The sequence below is a fragment of the Canis lupus genome, chromosome 24 (assembly GCF_048164855.1).
Source record: "Canis lupus baileyi chromosome 24, mCanLup2.hap1, whole genome shotgun sequence".
In the NCBI taxonomy this organism is placed as follows: domain Eukaryota; kingdom Metazoa; phylum Chordata; class Mammalia; order Carnivora; family Canidae; genus Canis; species Canis lupus.
The window spans coordinates 35,009,695-35,027,418 of NC_132861.1; the positions used below are offsets into that span (position 1 = coordinate 35,009,695).

Genomic DNA, 17,724 nt, shown 5'->3' on the forward strand with positions numbered 1-17,724 from the left:
GGAGGCTGGGGTACTATGATGGTTCCAACTTGGATTGTGTTTATTCTTTTGCTTAATTACTGCATTTGACTAGGGCTGCAGTCAAGGGGTGTGGAGGTGCTCTATGAGAACCACAGGGTAGGAGGTAGAGAAGGGAGGATTATCAACAGCAGAAAAAGGGAAGAATTGGGGCAGAAAAAAAAGATATCAACTTCAGCAACCATCAGAATAACATTGATTTTATGGGACATTGTGTTCTGTTTCAACAGTGCTCCTAACGAGTGAACTTTGTGAACTTACAAATTGGGGACCGCCTATATCTGAAAAATTACTCAAGGGAAAAAAGGACAATGGTTGTGGGAGAAAGTGCATCATGTCATTTATCATCTGTTTTCCCCTTGAAGAACAGGCGTGGCTTTCCTTTGGGTTTCTGGTCGTTCCAGTGAGGTTGCTTCCTTAGTTGATAGGCCAAAGCCATTGCCCTTAAGGTCAAAGCCCAAAGTCAGTCTGATTGTCAGCAATAAAATCTCTCCTCTCCTCTGAGGAGTGAATCAGGAAAGTCTTTAGAGTGTCAAACATGTAGATTATCTTGTTCACAGGTCTGTATTTATTATATATAATATCAAAGCATAAATTAACACCATACAGTGGGCATATAGTCTCCATAGTTTACTCTAAAATAACTGCCTTAAGGTTCATGTTATAGAATGTTACCTGTGATGAAAGTTTTGTAGTAGTCATCCTTATACAATATAGATATATTTTTGTTATAATTACTACATGGAAACAATAAGATGTGTAGTGTATTTGTTTTTTATAGAAATGCCAAATAATATGAATGAATACACCCCAAAAGCCACAATATGCTTACCTGACCATATAGCCCTGTCTTAGGGCACCTGAGGAACTCATCTGTTCTCAAGAAAAACCTATAGGAATACAATGTAGGAAAGTTACTCAGATGTTTGGCAGATAACTTTGGAAAGATTTTTTAAAAAATCATTTCATGCAATTGTTTTACAAACGTTAAAAAAAAAAGAGAGAGAGAGAGAGAGAGAGAACAAGAACATGGAAAGTTTCCCAAAATGCAAAATCCAACAATCACAACTGAAATACAGTTCATAACAGCTACCAGATTCTCAACAACTTCCTAGGGGAAAGCGCCCAGAAAAAAAGTAACTTTTTTTTTGTTTGTTTGTAAAGTTAAAATACCCTCCTCCCATGCTTTATTTTCTTTCTTTCCCTTAACTGTGAAAGAATGTAAGATTTCATAACAGCAGACATTCCGCTTGCTTTTGATTGAGTCATTTTATGCAGATATTTGACCATGTTGAAAAGGGAATTGAGAAAGAAAATGTTCTTCCTATCACTGGCATTCTCCAAACACTCACTGGAGCATCTGAGGTAACAGCATGGCCACAGAGGTTATCACGCTCTATGAATTGGTTGTACCTGCCATTCACTGTCATAGCCATTGAACTAAAGAGTTTTGCATTGCAAACACTGTACATACCAAGTGTGAAACAGCTCAGACTTCAAGTAACCCTCCACTTGTACGGGGTCTGATCTCAGTCTTGTAGTTTAGGAAAAATAGGTTACAAACCCTGTCCTGTCTTCAACATTTAAAATGCTTCCGTGGGCCACAAATGTTTTATTACTTTCTTAGCTCATGGTAAGAAACCCACTGACATTTAAATCTGCTCTCTTACAAAGCTAAATTTAGCCTCATTTTGACAGTTTACTTTGGCCCTAAAGTATTTCCTTTAGTCAAATACCTTCAAAAGTCTAACTCATCCACTGGCATGGATAGAGTATTAAGTGGAATTAAGGATTCACAAGCTCACATGATTATCATTTCAATTCAAAGGGAAATTTGACCTTTGGGAACTGAAAATGAACTTATGTTATATAGTTTGTGGTAATTCTTGTGATTTAATTTTAAATAATTGTCTAATCACCATTTATATCTCCCCCAACTTTTGGCCAGACCTCTTGAAATCCAGTTTCAGAAATTCTGCTGGGAGAAGCAATGGCAAGTACCCAAAGCGCTGAATGTCTTGAAATTCAGTATATATATTTTTTTAATGCAGAGAGGCAGTAAATGGAATTACTATATATTAAACAGTTCAGTGTTGATCTCATGTTTTAACATATTTTTTCTTTTTTTATAAGTAGTTGAGATTGAACAGTGAAAAAAGAAAAAAGAAAATGACATCAAATTCTAAGTCAAATTTTAATTCCAGTCTTGACACAAAATGATATGTCATCTAGAACAAATTACTTCAATTATCTTAAATTCAATCTCTGTGTATAATTTAATGACAGCTGCTGAACAAACAACTGCAGAACCTCTTTATTCATTATTAATACATAATAAAATATATTTTCTGATCACCAAATCCAATGAGAATTTTCTTTATCAGATACCTTTTGGGATAGTACTCTTGCAAGTAGTAATTTAGGGACTAGTCCTGTTCCATATGGCTCTGTCATTTTAGTCTTTCATTTTTGGTTCCAAAGACAGGGGCAGAGAGAGAGAGAGAGAGAGAGAGAGAGCAAGGAAGACCTATAGGACGATTCAGGAGCTAGACTTGGAAATGGCTTATATCATCACATCATGACTTATATCATTCCACAGATAAAAACTCCATCACATCCACAGAGTGGATAACCTGTATCAATTTCAAATATCATCAGAATTATCAAATAAAGTGAATTCCCTAGATGTAAGATAGGCTGAAATGATGGACATGTAGCACTACCTTTACCTCAAATAGTAAAATGAATGAGGGTAATGAGCTCTACATCCTCCTCCATAAGTCTGTAGTTTATAAAGAGAATATATATATAAGATAAGAATCAAGAAAAGCAGAACTAATCAAAGTTGCAAAGAGCAGCATACAACACTAGACTTTAATCTTTAGGGAGCCAGAACCATGTGTGATATTTCTTATTATTTTCCACATATGTGCATGCAATTTAGGGACATTTATTAACATTTGTTCTTGAAGATACTAAAGCTGAGAGACTTGAAGGTAAGAAGGAACTGTTGAAAAGAGTAAAATAAAAACTAGGTGCTTTTGAAGACAAACTTTTTTTTTTTTTTAATATCAGTATATGAGCATTAGCCAGTCTTGCCATGGAGAAAAAATGCAGTATGGAATTAAACAATCAGCTCCGAAGAGAACCCTGCCTATACCTCTTTACATGAACATCTCCATTTCTGTTGAAGGACTTGGGTCACATCCCCAGTCATGGCAATACAATCACATATATCACAACAGTGAGGCTCTTTTTTAGGGAGAAGGACAGTCCTTCAATGCTCTTCAAAAACTTTTATTTTAGAGTTTTATATTGGGTTTATTTATTGTTAGTGGTAGTTTTCTGTTGTTGTTGTTGGGTTTGTTTTTTGGTTTTTTGTTTTGTTTTCTCGTGTTTGGGGGGGTTGTTCGTTTTTGGGTTGGTTTTTTTTTTTTTTTTTTTAGATGAAAAGCAAACACTTATAGATCAAAGAGTCTTGCTTTTGTAGGAAGTTTTCCAGGATCCATAAACTATCCATGAGGATAATTCTTCAAACACACAATGATTTCAACAAAATAAAACAAAGCTGTTGGACTTCTGCCCTACGTCGTCAGGGATAAAGGCGTGTCTCTCAATTAGAAAACCGTTTGCTATAGCCTAGCCTCATGACTTGATGCTGCCTGCTGATTTCTATCAGTTCTGATGCCAATCTGAGCCTGGTCACCAAATTCTAAAGAAATAATGGATACACTGTCTTAAAAACATTCCCACTCACTCACACCAATAGAGAAACAGATGAACTTTTGGTAAATTTAATAATAGCCAATATTTATTTAAGTACTTATTTTGTGCCAGGCACTGCTCTAAGATATTTGTATGTATTAACAAATTATCCTTTCTTTGAGAGAAAGTTACTATTATTGGTCTCATTTCTTTAGATGAAGAAACTAAAGAACAGCAAGGTAAACTATCATTTTCAAAGTAGCACATGTGGAAAAGAAGCAGAGCCAGAATTCAAGCTCTCATATTTTAGTTTCAGAATCAAGTTCCTAACTGCATCACATATTGCCTGTGGTGACATAAAATACCACAATCAGTCATATTCAACCAAAAAAAAATCTGTACTGAAAAGAAATGGGGTTTTTTTTGTTTGTTTTTTGTTTTTGTTTGTTTGTTTAAGAAGATGATGTATCCACCCTGGAAATTGAGGGTAAAAGATACATTCTAGTAGTCCGTGCGTTAAGTAAGATATGCCTTCCAGCATATCTGACATGTAGAGAGCTTGGAAGTCAATGCTCTCACCTTTATAACAAGGAAAAAAATGAACAAACTACAAATCAATTCTTCTTGGACCTACTCGAGAACTGAGGTTGTAAGGAAAACTACCATCCCCTATATAGACACAAAGATGACTACAGAGAGTCACAGCTGAGATCTGCTTACCCAAAGAGCAGAAACCACTGGAACTATAAACTTGTGGGAATGCTTAAGTGGTAATTTTCATAAATTTTTGGAGACTGAGTTGGGCTAGCCTGTAGGAGAGAAACTCTTGGTAGCCACAGTCTAATGGGACCCCACACTTTTCTGGGCTTTACTTCCAGGAAATCTGCCATTTTTTAATGGTGAAATGTTGAGAAAGATCCTCTCCTGGATCTGGCAGGAAAAGGGGAAGAGTAACAATGGTGAAATATGCCTAAAGCATTCTCCATGGCAAAGACCTGCTCTCTAGGAAAAAATAAAATTTTACCAGTTGGAAAAGAGAAAGGCAAATATAAGGAAGAACTTACTGAGAAAATGCAAGATTGTATATAATCTGTTGTGTAACCATAGTCTAACTGTAAATTTTTAGCTAGTATAGGCTCCTTTGGAACATTTCAAAATGTGTCTGGAACATTTCACTTCATTTCCCTCCTGTTTTGCTACTAATCTGTAGTTCTATAAATCTACTTTTTGCAATTTTGATTAATAATTTTATGAACGAAAGTTTAAAAAGCCATCCTTTATACCCTTGAAGGTCACGGCTCAGGGACATAGAATTACTAAAAGAAAGATTTAGTTATAAGATTATAGAATGGTTTTTTGCCCCCAACCCTAGTTTAGTACTATACCAACAGAGCTCCAGTGGAATAACAGTGAATTGCAATTGTTAGGAGTAGTACTTAGGAAAGTCCAATGTCAACAGGGGAAACAAAAACAAGAACATTAGATGAATTTGAAGTCTCTGGCACCTACAGCTACAATAAACATTAGACACAAGCCACTCCTACCCAGATTAACACAAACTTCACACTAAAGGATTATTTAGTGTACTTCCTGTTCTCTAATACATAATGTCAGGCTTTCAGCAAAAATGACAAGGCATGCCACAAGGCAAGAAAAAACTGTCTGAAGGGACAAAGAAAGTATCAGAATTAGACTCAGATATGGCAGAGACGTTGGAATTATCATCCTGGAAATTTAAAATAAATATGATTAACATGCTAAAGGCTCTAATGGAAAAAGTAGGCAGGATGTAAGAACAAATGAGTAATGTAAGCAAAGAGATGGAAACTCTAAGAATCAAGAGGAAATGTGAGAAATCAAAACCAGAGTGCCTTTCATGGGCTCATCAGTGGACTGGTCATGGCTGAGAACAGAAGTAGTGAGCTTAAAGATAGATCAAGAAAAACTCCCCAAGGGCAGCCGGGTGGCTCAGGGGTTTAGTGGGGCCTTCAGCCCAGGGCGTGATCCTGGAGGTCCCTGCATGGGGCCTGCTTCTCCCTCTGCCTATGTCTCTGCCTCTGTGTGTGTGTATGTGTGTGTGTGTGTATGTGTGTTTGTCTCATGAATAAATAAATAAAATCTAAACAAAAAAAGAAAAACTCCCCAAACCATCAAGAAGGTGAAAGGTAGATAATGAAAAAAGGTTTTCAAATCATGTATCTGATAAGGGACGTGTATTTAGTAAGGAGTCTGACTCCTAGTTAAAAACCTATGGGTGATTTTTCAGATCTGAGCATGGACCATAACAAATGATTTATCAGGCAGGCCTCATGGTGTAAATCTGTACGCTGCACACCAGCCTTGGTGTAAATCTGTGCACTGCACACCTGGCTGCACGGCCAGTACATTACAGTTTCTGAAGGGAATTGTACTAAGGGACTCAAGCCTCTCTGGCTTGTTGAGATCATGCTCTTTGCATATTTATGTTCCTAGCCCCACTGCTTTCATTTTTAGTTCATTTTATCTGAGGCTTTGGACAGATCTGCCCAAACACATCTGCTGAGAACCCCTTACACAGGGGAGAGGAGAGCACCTTGAACACACTTTTCCCTACTCTAAGAGGTACCCAGTATTTTCACGCTCCTAGTGCTTCCCTCTCTCCCTTTCTCCTTCCCCACAGTCCATGATACTGCCAGAGAGTTTTGTTTGGGTCTCCTCAACCTTGTCTCAAGGTCTACATCCATGCTGAACCATCTGACCCTCAACTGGCACGCTGGACTATGGGGGAAAATGGGAAAAGAGAGTGCTTTCTCTGATTTTAGTCTCTTGTTTATACCACCTCGGTAAGTAATTAAAGGCTTAACTCTTTCATTTTTGGCTTGTTGCTTTAAATAGCTATTCTGACACCTGGTAGCCATGTTCTCTCTCCCAGCTTAGTTGCACTCCTGACAGCTAAAATGTATTTTAAAAATTTTAAACTCAATAATAAAAGATAATCCAATTAAAAATGGGTAAAAGATCTAAACAAATATTTCTCTAAAGATATACAGATGGACAAAAAAAAAAAACCACATGAACAGATACTCAGCATCACTACATATCAGAGAAATGCACAAGAAAAGAGATAACACTTTGTATCCATTAAGATGACTGCAACCAAAAAATGGTTAATAATGTGTTGGCAAGGGTATAGAGAAGTTGGAACCCTCATACAGTGCCAGGGTGAATGTAATATGGTGCAGCTGCTTTGAAAAACAATCTGGTAATTCCTGAAAAGGTTAAAAGAGAGTAACCATATGATCTAGGAATTCTACTCCTAGCTATATGTGCAAAAGAGGCTAAATGAAATGCAATGAAAGAGAAATGAAAACATGTGCCCTTTTAAGAACATGTACACAAATGATCATAGCAGCTTTATTCATAATAGCCAAAAGGTGGGAATAGCTCAATGTTTATCAACTGATGAATGGATAAATAAAAGTGGTATATCCATACAATGGAATATTATGCAGCAATAAAAAGAAATTAAGTACCTGTACTAGCTTAAAAACATTATGTTAAGTGAAAGAGACAGTAAGGACCACATATTGTGATTTTATTTATAGGAAATATCAGGAATAGACAAAAATACATAGACTGAAAGTAGGCTAGTGGTTGTCTATACCTGGAGGGGTGACAGAGGAATTGAAGAATGATGTTTAAGGCATGTAGGGTCTCATTTAGGGGTAATGAAAATAGTCAAAAACTGTCAGGATGAATGTATAACTCTGTGAATGTACCAAAAGCCTTTGAATTTTATACTTTAAAAGGGTAAATTGTAAGTTATGTCAATTATATTCAATAGAGCTATAAAAAGATAAAAGTGTTAAACATTATATCCAATTTCAGAATGAACAAAGCTGAAATTAATTAGAAATGTATTACCCATATCTCTATTCAGTTTAAAATCCATTTAATAGTTTTAAAATATTTTTTGTACACAGGTATATTTCTAGTTTTCAGGATAATATTTGACATATAGTGATATTCAATAAATATTTATTTAATTAATCAAAAGTTACATAAGTGTAGGGCGCCTGGGTGGTTCAGTTGGTTAAGCATTTGATTTTGGCTCAGTTTGTGATCTCGGGGTCCAGGGATGAGCCCTGTGTCCAGATCCTTGCTCAGCAGGAAGTCTGCTTGTCCCTTTGCCCCTCACCCTGCTCATGCTGTCTCTCTCTCAAATAAATAAATAAAATCTTTTTTAAAAAGGTTACATAAGTGTAATTAGAATACCAGGAGAAGAAAGTGAGACTAGAAAAGAGGAAATATATATAGCAATAATGTCCTGAACTTTCCAAAATGAATGACAGACCTAGGTCCAGGGAGTTCATAGAACACCAAACAGGATAAATACCAAAAACAAAAAACAAAAAATAAAACCCCACCTAGGTTATTGTATCCAAACTGTAGAAAATAAAACACAGCTAGAGGGTGGAAAGATTAGAATTACAGCACACTTCTTATCAGAAACCATGCAAACAAGAAGAAAATGGGGTAAAATATTTAACGTTTGAAGGAAAAAAATAACGACCTAAAGTTGTTACATTTTGAAAGTGAAGGAAACATACTTTCTCAGATAAATAAAAACTGAGAGAATTCAACACAAGTAAATATGCGCTTTAAGAAATATTAAAATAAGTTATTTAAGGAGGAGGCAAATAATATAGATCATTTTATGGGTTGAATTGTATTTACCCACCTCCCAAAAAATGTTGAAGTCCTAATGCTCATTACCACAGAAAGTGACCTTATTTGAAAATGAATGTAATCAAGCAAAAATGATATCATCATTGTGTAAACCCATATTAAAGAGGGGAGGGAGATTTGAACACAGAGGCAAACATGCCTAAAGAGAAGACAACGTAGAGACACAGACAGAATGTCATCTACAAGCTGAGGAATGCCTGGAGCTACCAGAAGCTGGGAGAGAGGGTGGAACAGAATCATACCCCAAGCCTCCTCCACCACTGACTTGGTTGACTTAGATGATGAGACTGTAGACTCAGCTGATGCTGAAATAATTCAGATTTGGGGGATAAGAGGATAGATTGAACAGCTGCCATTTTGATTTTGGACTTAGGGCCCTTGAAACTGTGAGACTAATTTCTGTTAAATCCACCTAATATGGAGTACTTTGTTATGACCACACAGGACACCAGTACAGATTATAGTAAGTGGGGTGCTGTTGTGACAAATATCTAAAAATATGGAAGTGGCTTTGAAATTTGGTAGCATCTAGAGTCTGGAAGAATGTTGAGGAGTTTGATAGAAAAAGCCAAGGTTACCCTGAAGAGACTGTTGTAGAAGCCTGAATGTTCAACATGCTTCTGGTGTGATCTCAGATTAAAATGGGGGACATGTTATTCATAATTGAAGAAAAGGCAATCCTTAAGAAGTGGCAGAGAACTTGCCTGAATTGTATTCTGTTGGACAGTAAGTAGAATTTGATGAACTCAAATATGTAATTGAGGCTGTTTCTGGGAAGGTGTTGAAGGCATAGTCTGATTTCTCCTTGCTGCTTATAGTAAAATGAAAGAAGAAGGAATTACTAACCAGAATTTAAAGAGGTGGAGTGACCATATCAGCAGAAACACTTCCAGCTTGGACTGAGGGAGACAGAGCTTAGACAAAATGAAGGAAGACTTTCAGATTTCTAGGATTCTATAAACAGGAAACAGGTGAATAGAGCAATTCAGCTATGAGCATGTGTTACTCTTCAAAAGAAAAAAAAAAAACAGAAGAATTACCTCATGGGAAGTTCAGAGGTCAATAGATCTGTCATTGACATTAGGGCTCTGAAGCCTCCTCTGTTCCTAAAGTCAGAGCCACATCATGAGTTCCAAAGGGTGGGGTTACTTCCCAGGCAGAAAAGGATGAACCACCACCCAGGGCTGCCACCTAGTAGGCCCAGAAGACAAAGCATTGAACCAAAGAAGATTAGTCTCAAGCCTGAAATCTAATGGAATTTGCCCTGCTAATTTTCTGACTTGCTTAGGACCCATGACCTCTTTTTCCTTCCTATTTCTTCATCTTAGAATGGGAATGTCTATCTTATGCCTCACCAAAGTATTTTTGAAGCAAGTAACTTGTCTGGTTTCACAGGTTCACAGGTGAAGAGGAATTTTTCCCCCTAGAATGAATCACACCCCAAACTCTAGCATTAATGATTTGAGTGATTTAGATGATGGGATTTTAGAGATAGAGTTGATACTAAAGTGATAAAGATTTTGGGGATGTTGGAATCAAAACATTTTGCAAGAGGAGGACACAAATTTAGGAGGCTTGAAGACAAACTATTAGGAAATGAATTGTGTGCCCCACACAGTGAGACATTTAAGTCCTAACTTCAGCACCTGAGAATGTCACTTGATTTGGAAAGAGAATCTGTTCAGGGATAATCAAATCCAAATAAAGTCATTAATCCAATATGAATGATGTCCTTACAAAGAGGGGAAATTTGGACACAGAGTTAGACACTTAGGGGGACAGAGAATACCATGTACAAGCCAAAGAATGCATGAGAATATCAAAAGCTATGAGAGGAGCATGGGACTGATTCTCCCTCAGAGCCTTTGGGGGAAACGAATTTTGCTGACACTTTGATTTCAAACTTCTGGCCTCAGAATCAAGAGACAATAAATTTCTGTTGTATAAGCCACCCATTTTGTGGTAATTTTATGGACTTCCCAGAAATTTGGTTCTACATAAAGGACTGGCAATATCAATAACCAACCACTTTAAATGTGAATGCTCTAAGTATAGCAATTAAAAACCAAAACTTGTCAGAGGAGATTTAAAAAAAAAAAAAAAAACACTGCACAACTATATTGTCTATAAAAAAAAAACTTACTTTAAACATAAGGATTCAAACAGATTGAAAGTAAAGGGATAGAGAAAGATATGCCAGCTAACTCTAATCAAAACAAAGCTGGTGGCTATATTAATTTTGGACAAAGCAAACTTCAGAACAAGGAAGATTATCAGTGATAAATAAAGGGATTACATAATGATTGATAAAGTGTCAATTCTGCAAGAATATATAACAATCCTAAACATGTATGCACCTAATATCAGAGTGTCAAACTACTTGAGGCAAAACCTGCTAGATCTGCAAGGAGGAATAGATGAATCCACTATCACTTGGGGGACCTTGGGGCCCACCAAGTCACCCCTATATTGACATTACCATCTGTTTGCCAAGTATTCTTTTTGTGACTGCTCTCAATCCACAAAAAAACATGGATTATATGCATTAGGACACATAATACTATGACAAATTGAACATGCAACATATATTCATAATATCTAGGTATCTTTCTCAATAGATCATCACTTCATTTAATAATTACACAGTGATCTTTGGTTTTCTCCTGTATGTTTCCTCTCAAAAGGTATCCTCTATACAGTGTGGTTTAAGATCATCAAGACACCATCATATAGGTGGACTCCCAACTGAATGCTTCTTTAATTCCCTGGAGCACATCCTGGGACCTTTAGATTGAAACCAAAGCTGATTTCTGCAGGCTAATATCTATACCCTTATGGGGCACCTGTAAATCTACCTCAGGCAAAGTATTATTCTCTTGTTCTAGCCTTTCCTTTTCACCTTTATTCATTTTTCAGCCCCTTTTAGATCAGCAAGTACTTTTTCTTCAGTTCATCATTGGCTTTCATTCAAATCCTCCTTCCATTCCCAGAGTACAACTGTAAGGTTCAGCAGAGGATTAACCTATACAGGTGGCAGTAATGAGTCCTGCCAATGCCCTTTGTCTATTTCAGTCAAATAAAGTAAGACCGGATAAGCACAAGCATATGACTGTCTCATCCCCTGGGTAGAAAATCAGAAACAGATCCCGCTTAGGCAGTTGAGAAGAAATGACAGCCCAACATCCCCTTAGGAAATTGTACAATGACATTCAGGTATATTGTCATGGTGGCATGTTAAGCAATTGATCTTTTTCCTAAAACTTAAATAAGTCCAACTCCTGGCACTACAGAATCAGGTAGAGATAAAGAACAAAAAATTAGAAGTACAGAAAAAGTTTATGTAGGTTCCCATGTTCGATCCCTCTTCCTTATCTTCTCTGTAATTTCTCAACAATCTGTCCAATGGAAAATTCCCTTTACTTTCACGCGTATTAAATTCTGATACACATTTGTTCAACCATAGAGGCCATCATTTCAGCTCATTATCACCTTCACTTTTGTAAGCATATGTTTCTACCACTCATTCCAATGTTCAGTAAGCTCACGACTTTGTAGAGGTGAATTTTCTTGCATATGATGATTTTGAGTCCATATTACTGTATACCTGCAAAAACAAAAAAAAATGGTTCTTTGATTAGGTGATATGTAAGCAAGGAGTCCAAACTGAAATAATATTTTCTGTTCTATCCTCTTTGGTGTCAGGGGATTTGCTTCAGCTATCAGATATACAAGCTCAGAATGCATATCTATCCCAGTGAAGACTCATTGGTATCCACCACAGAGCCATGAATTACCTGACATCTATGAGTCCTCCCAGAGCACTTTGGTATGAGGCCCATGGCTCTATTTAGTCTCTGATGTTCCTGTTGACAGAACAATTTTTAGTTACCTTTCAAGTTTCTGAGTGAAATGGTTAGATACAGCTTTTTCCTGACCATTGTTGCACTGCTTGAATGTCTACAGCCAGTGATCTCCTTACCCAAAAGTCCACCCTCTAAGTGCAAGTGGGCATTCATTTTTGGGTTCAAGTCATCTTAGAAATTGGAAGGCGATTTCTGATGGGTATCATGTCCCACTTTGGTTCCCCCCTTTAAGTCTATGTTTTCCGTAAGAGCACCCCAGAAGGTGTTCCTTTAATTTTCCAGTCATCTGGAGGATTTGTTTCCAAATCACATTACAAGGCCATTAATCCTAATCCAAAAATCTTGGCTGTTGCCACAGGGTGGCAGTAACAGACTTTTGCCAGAAGCTACAGTCAACACACCTGCAAGCAGCAGAAATTTCCACAATCATCACCACCTTGTACAGTCCTCTTATCATTTACAGTTAGCCTTCAGGATCTAGCAGCTTTTTGTAGGACATATTGAACTATAACATAAGAAATTTACGAGGGATGCCTGGGTGCTTCAGCGGTAGTGCGTCTGCCTTTGGCCAGGGTGTGATCCCAGGGTCCTGGGATCAAGTCCCACATATGGCTCCCCATGGGGAGCCTGCTTCTCCCTCTGCCTATGTCTCTGTCTCTTTCCTGTGTCTTTCATGAAAAAGAAATAAATCTTTAAAAAAATTTATGAGCACTAATATCATTGTTTATCACAGATCTATAATTAAAGCCAAAACCACTCTCCAGTGCATCTCATATGGTTTTAAATTAACTACTTGAGTGGACTCGGGTAATTCTAAAGGTGTCCTATCTAGCATTCATAATTAAAATGGGAGGAAAAGCAAACTGGCACAACATCCCTTTTCCAATGATTTGGATAAGAGAAGAGCCCATTCAGACACCACATCCTTTGCAAGATACATTCTGGTAAAAATAAGGCAGTAACCATGCACAATTTGTATCCATAAGTCCCCATTTTGAGCCGTATTTTCGCTTGTTAGCTGTATACTTACACATCACTACATTTCCCTAATGTAATTACAGTGCCTATGAATACTGCATTAGCACATCTAGGTACCAGTGTTTCGCAATCCCAATAAAGTTTCTTCATCACTAGTGGTCTCTTGACCCAGATCAATGCAAGTGGCTGTGGGTCCCCTACTGTTTTGTTTTGTTTTTTTCTAAGAGACTTGGGCTTTCCCATTACAATCATGATTGTCTCTTACTTTGCACTTTTAAATTGTCATAGGCTCTGAAGATTAGCCTTGATCATTAGCCTTGGAATTTTCCATTTACTCTCCAAGAGAGGAGGTGGGCAATTCCCCTTCCCAGGGCATGTATGACACACTCTTGCCATTGTATAGCTTAACCCAGTGGGAGTTGGCCCCTCTAACCACTTCTCTGTGAAAGCTGCAAGCCAGGTTAGGATCCTGAGTACAACTTCCTATGATGTCACCTCTAATTCCCCAAAATCAATTTCCATTTCAATAACAATTCCCAGAAGAGCTGCAAAACAGATCGAAAAAGTAGTTTAACTCTGTAATTGACCGAATTCCAATCAAAGCAAATATCTTTCCAAACTCCTCTTGGATACTCCATAACTCCCCTTTACAGACAGTCACAGGCCTGAAATGGTGGCACTAGCAGCTGCAGTGTGCTCTTGGTCATTTTACCTAGGATAGATGAGAGCAGCAAGGCTCCTGTTCTTGGCTGACTCCTCAGTTTGAATCTCTTTTGACTTCCTCCTTGCCCTGAACTCATAAATGCTTTGCTGCCTATTGGTGAAAGGAGTAATTCTGTGAACACAGCCTAGAATGGGCAGGGAGAAATCACGTAGAAACAATGTTTTCATCTCCTTCACCACCCATATCTCATCTTTCTTTCTCCTAAACAATACCTTAGCCTTTATTATCTAAATTGGGGGGTTCTTTTTAAATGTTCCATCTGGGTCACTAAACTGTATGGTATGCAGCTAACAGTACAGCATTCCCCAGTTTGGGTATCTTGAGAAGAATTCACCACTGAACTCTACAGGGTACACTCACACAAGCCTTTTATTGAACAATAAAGGAACCAAAAGGGGATTAAGAGATACAAATTTTCAGGTACAAAATAAATAACTCATGGAGATAAAAAGCACAGTATAGGAAATATAGTAAATTAAGATTGTAATTAACGTTGTTTGGTGACAGATGGTGACTACACTTACCATGGTAAACACTGAGTAATGTACAAAATTGTTGAATAATTATGTTGTACACCTAAAACTAATATAACACTATATGTAATTATGCTTCAATAAAAAATAAAATAAAATAAAGGTAAAGGATGCAGAGCAGCATGAGAAAGAGAATGCAAGCAAGCATCAGGGAAGCCCCAGAGACATCACAAGGCCCAAACTCCCCAGGGCCCTTTCTCTGAACACCAGGGACTGACTGAAACTCTTGCCTGAACCAGGAGATCTATGCAAGGAATCTTAGGCAGAAACCCCACGAAAAAGCCTTCAGTGGCTTCTTAAGTAGTCGAGCCAAGTTATCAAACTGGTTAGGCCAGTTGCAATAATTGGCCCATAGTAAAGAATTGACCCTCCAGGTCACTTGGGAATTTTGGGTCTTAAGCAGCACAAATAAATACCACTGCCACTATTTTGGCCAAAAGTAAGACCAGACATCCAGGGGTTCCCAGATATAAAGATCGAGCAATTCCAGTCTAAAAGTATATCAGCTCTCTCTCCACATACCACCTCACCAGAAAACTTAAAACATTTTTTTTGCCTGCATTATTATTTAACTATTACACTATTGTTAAATATTAAATAAAAACTGCTTAAGTCTTGTGTATGTATGTTTTATCTCTTCAGCTATATCATAAGCTTTTTGATGAATGAGTCCATTTATTAAAGTTGCTAAATTAACATTTATTGAACAAAAGTATGACAGTGATATAATGAATACACAAAGAGAATTGATATTGAGATGAATTAGAAATAGAATACTACTAACCCGAGGCACTAAAAGAGACTCTGTAATCATCACGAGAGAGATGTCAATAGCAGTTCCTGTCTGGGGAAATATCTCAAAACTTCTATTTGGGTTTCATATCACTGAAATATACCTGTTTGAGGAATCCAAATTACTAGTCAATATAATACTCTGGGTTCTATGCTGCTCAACAAAACAAGAATGAATAATAAAATAAGAGGAAAGGAGAAAAAACAAAATTTTTGTTATGAACAACTTGATTTTATTTTTTCCTTTCTTTTATCTTCTTTTTTTTTTTAAAGAAAATTCTGGAGAATCACATATGAAAAGCTTCTGAGATACTGACAATTTTGTTTTACTTGTGTGATAGTTACACAGTTATTTATTTTACTTTTTCATTGTACTGGACATTTATGCTTTATTCACTTTTTGAATGTGTGTTATATTTCACAAATTTGAACACAGAATTTTAAAATCTATGAGAATTGACAAATTATTGAGAATAAAACACTTCATAAAATCAATAAACTAAAATAAATAAAGAACCTATATAACAGCACTAATAAATCAAGAGATATAATTAAAAGAAATAAGGTGAATCCTAATTTTATAAGAAAATGGTCCAAGGATTGTGAGGGGGTATTGGCAATTTCAGTAAATGTGGTAGCAAAAGTATAAAATCATATAAAAATGCCCTTTTTGAGAAAGAAATGATGTGATTGTTTAAACCAGAGTTTCCTCTGGATGCTGGCATTCATTCTCTATTGTGAATTATATTTATTTGTACGTGTGACATGACTGATTCTCCCTGTGAGATTTTTTACTGTTTAGGGACAACGATTCCACCGAATTCATTTTCAGTGCTCCTACCACACCTAGCTGTGTATTTTGACCATTAAAGTATTGTATAAATAAATAATAAGGTTTTTTTGTGCTAGCATTCAACTATTCATTTATTCAAAATAAGCACCTATGATATAAAATAAGAATAATAGAGGAACTTGGATTTTTTTTCTATCCACATATTCAAAATAGTTAACTAATAAACACAATATGTTACATTACTCTCATTTTGGGGAATTAGAGCAAGACTAGATTCCGTTTGGACTTTATGCTTCCCAAATTAATTACATAAAGTGGAAAATAAAGAGTGCTACTATTTGGCTGAACATAGAATAATTCAAATTGGACTTTCATAAGAGCATACACAATAGGGATGACACAATCCAACATTTTAAATAACCCTCAGACATTACCAAAGATCTCACATTTAACTTCACAACAACCGTTCAAGCCCATAGGAAGATGTTACCTTCATTTCATGGATAAGAAAGCAGATTTTAGCAATGCTATGATATTTCCTCATCCATGTGCCAGAAGCTGGTAAACCAAGCTGAATCCAGGCTTTGGAGTCCTCTGGGTGTGTTTTCCACTGTATGTCATGGTCATACACAGACTCAGAACAGCATGAGAAAGAAACACTAATCTACAGGTAAGTATTCTGTTTCAAAGTGCAAAGCAGCTAATGCATTTAAATTAATGAACTATAAATCAAAAGTCAAATTATAGCTTAAAGACAAACAAAATGCAAGTGTAAGCAATTTACTTTCTTGTCACTAAAATTGTTATTTTTATTTTTTTCCTTCTCTTAGGTGGCTAATTCACAGCTGAGTTAATCAAAGATTTTAGAATTATTATTTTAGGAACTTCTGTCAATTCAAAATGTACTAAGGATCTATAGTTACAGTTTCTCAATGTGCCACATGGTGAGTGCCAAGCACTATGTTAAGCATTCTATAAACATAATTTTCTTCTTTTTTAAGATTTTTATTTTTTAAATTTATTCATTCATGAGAGACAGAGAAAGAGGCAGAGACATAGGCAGAGGGAGAAGCAGGCTCTCACAGCAGGGAGCCCAATGCAGGACTTGACCCCAGGACCCCAGGATCATGACCTAAGCCAAAGGCCACTGAGCCACCCAGGCACCCTAAACATAATTTTCTTTAATTGTCATAATGAACTTATGATGAGGTAAATATTATTACTTCTCTATTACAGACTTAACACTTACCTAAAACACATGGCTAAGATTTGTGTTAACCTACACTACAAAGTTTGGGCCCCCAACCATTCTATTTGAGCCCCCCATATGAAGGGAAAGAATCTGGAAAGAATCTTAGAAATTATAATATGTGGGACACATGAGCCAAAGGCAGATGCTCAACCACTGAGCCAACCAGGTGTCGCTCATCATTCCCATTTTTTAAATGATTAAGCTGTGTTTCAAATGGTTTGAGGGGACCACTGAAGGCTCCAAAACTAGTGAGAATCAACTGTTCTTATCTTCGCAGAGTTTTTCCTTATAGCGAGGAAAAATTTCCTTCTTGTTCCATCTTTTAGGGTCATAGAAGA

At 36.8% G+C, this 17,724-nt stretch overlaps 1 long non-coding RNA gene across 1 annotated transcript in view; it reads left to right on the forward strand.

Annotated features, from left to right (window-relative positions):
- The window catches only part of LOC140616493 (uncharacterized), a 62,594-nt gene that overhangs the window by 15,773 nt on the left and 29,097 nt on the right, over window positions 1-17,724 (forward strand). The window contains exon 2 of the long non-coding RNA XR_012016962.1: window positions 16,965-17,078. This is a non-coding gene — a long non-coding RNA (uncharacterized lncRNA). The remainder of the gene's footprint in view (window positions 1-16,964; window positions 17,079-17,724) is intronic.